Consider the following 2,500-nt stretch of genomic DNA (forward strand, 5'->3'; position numbering starts at 1 on the left):
TGCATACGTGCGTTGAAATATGATACGCGAGGAGACAGGAATTTTATTTCTCTGACAAATGATTTTGTCATTGTAGTGTAAAATGAAGTTTATGTGGGAAGACAACAATATTTCTTTAACTTCCTGGTTAATCCAATTTATTGCTACGACTTACTTGTGCGAAGATTGTTTACATGAAACTCACGCCTTTTGCGAATTTTGAGTGCCATAAAATTACATCATTTGCGTAACAAAATATCCCTTTACTCTAACACAAAAACATTCAGATAGTGACAAACTTCATATTTATTAACCATTTCTTCTGCTTTTGTGCTTGTCAGCATTGTGATTTGCAATAATTCGCAAGTCTGTTTTTGTATCTCATAGATGTTCAGATTTTCAATTACATGGCCGCTCAACCTCGCGATTATGTAAATAGTTCACCCTGAAGTCACAATAGATACGTTTCTCAGGAACCCGACAATGAAGGCTTCCTGACCCGACAGATGAAATGTAACTTGAATATTCTGTTAAATATTACAAGAAAATTTAAAAAACCAAAGACGGAAGTTTTTTGGCAAAAAGTACGTTGTTTTACTCTGAAAACGACGAACGATTAACATTCTTTCCCGTAGTTCATTCAGTTGACACAAGGTGATCACGTGCACCTTTACTCAAGAGCGTGTTTGTTATCTTTAAACTGAATTTATTACCAAACCTTAAAAAACTAAAAGACCTCAAAATGGGACAGGATATTTCAAAGTAATTAAAGGTGTTAACGTGTGAGCCAAAGGGCCTCTGCTGGCGCGACATGCGGGTGACCCCTCACTCGAAAAAAATAGTTGGAACCCTGCAGGGGGGACTGGGACTGGACACGATGGAGTGAAGACGTGTTGCGTTGTGTTCCGTGCTGAGTAAAACTTGTTTTTTAATTTGACTAAGCCTTACGTGTTATTATGCGCGCTTTATGTCTGGTGCAAGGTCAGGAAAGAGATTAGGAAAAGCAAAAATTGTTGAACCGGGGTTAAAAGAAAAGATGACGAAGGAAGAGTCGGACATAAGTGACTCCATTCTTGAGGAGCTGAAATCCCTTCGAAGCGACCTCAGAACACAAATGCAAAAAATTAGTGACGAACTTAAAACTTTTTAAGGTACCACCGACACCCGGCTCGCTAAAAGATTTATGAAATTGATGAGTTAAAGACGAAGGTAGAGAAGCTTGAAGAAGATGTCAGTGGTATGAAACAGGCAGTGAATATCGCTCTGAATGAAACGAAAAGCCTTTATCAAGAAGGTAATGTGGAGCTGAGAAGGAGAGTGGACCGCATGGAAAGACATTCCCGAGACTATAATATCCATGTGGTAGGTGTAGTCGAAGAGGACGGTGAAGACTGCTTATCAATTATACGGAAGTACCTCACTCTTCTTGGCTTCGAAGAAGATGTTGGTGAAGTCGATAACGCCCACCGTACTGGCAAAATACGCGAGGATAAACCGAGGAATATTATTGTCAACCTATATAGCAGACCCTTCAAGCGAGAGCTACTTCGTGTCACCAAGAGTCAGGATAGTAAACAAACATTGAAAGGAGTCAGCTTTGTGGAAGGCTTTACCCCTTATGATTTCGAAATTCGGAAAAAAAGCACTCCCAATTATGAAAGAGGACTTTGACCATGGCAAGAAAGTGCGATTTACGAAAGGAAAGCTTTTTATAGACGGTAAGGTTGTACCAGTAGAATAACTGTTAATAAATTTACTCGAGTCGGAGCACAACAATAGCGGCGCTCTTCGCGGTGAACATCCGGTGACGAATTCGCTAGTGTTCAGACGGCTTGTGCCTGGCACAGGCATGAACTTTGCATTTATAAAACTTTTGTCGTCCTATCTTCTAATGTTCGCTCTATTTTTAAGTCAATTTTTTTTGTGTACTAAGCTTCTTCGCCTCATTTTCTAAAAGTTTGAATTGTTTGTCCACGATAATTAATGTGTCTTTAGCTCATGTGTACAAAATTTATTCTAGATCCATCTCCCCTATTTGTCTTAAGTTTATTGCGCTTGGTTTGTGTTATTATCCCTAACATATGGTGGCGTTTTTAAGTGGCGATAAGTAATTAACAATGGAAATTCCTTGTAAGTAATTTATTAACTATTAATTTTGTAAATAACATAATAGGGACACACAATATTGAAATAAGTACACACATAAAAATTGTAATATCAAAGTTGTTATTAAAGTTCTCAAACTCATTAAAAATAATAATAAAAATAAAATAAAATAAAATACCACCCAATTCAGTGCCTTCTGTTTTTGTGTAACACGTACCACAGGCAACCCAGTGTACGCTTTTCTAGAGCGTCTTGTTGTCTGAGACACGAGTGAGGAGAAGAGCAAGGGGACACTTCGTGATGCTTATTGAAATACTCGTGCATCAATTAGTTGTATTTCTTGACGTTATCTCCCATTTTCATTCTCAGTTATATTTTGTGGAAACCCTGGCAAAGAATGTCTCAGGGTAGGTGC

The 2,500-nt window shown here is 38.2% G+C and overlaps 1 protein-coding gene across 1 annotated transcript in view; it reads right to left on the reverse strand.

The window, feature by feature from the left end:
• Positions 1-2,500, reverse strand: part of LOC138010698 (golgin subfamily A member 6-like protein 4) — a 42,794-nt gene that overhangs the window by 10,993 nt on the left and 29,301 nt on the right. The window lies entirely within an intron of this gene.

The sequence above is a fragment of the Montipora foliosa genome, chromosome 7, assembly GCF_036669935.1.
Source record: "Montipora foliosa isolate CH-2021 chromosome 7, ASM3666993v2, whole genome shotgun sequence".
Taxonomy (NCBI): domain Eukaryota; kingdom Metazoa; phylum Cnidaria; class Anthozoa; order Scleractinia; family Acroporidae; genus Montipora; species Montipora foliosa.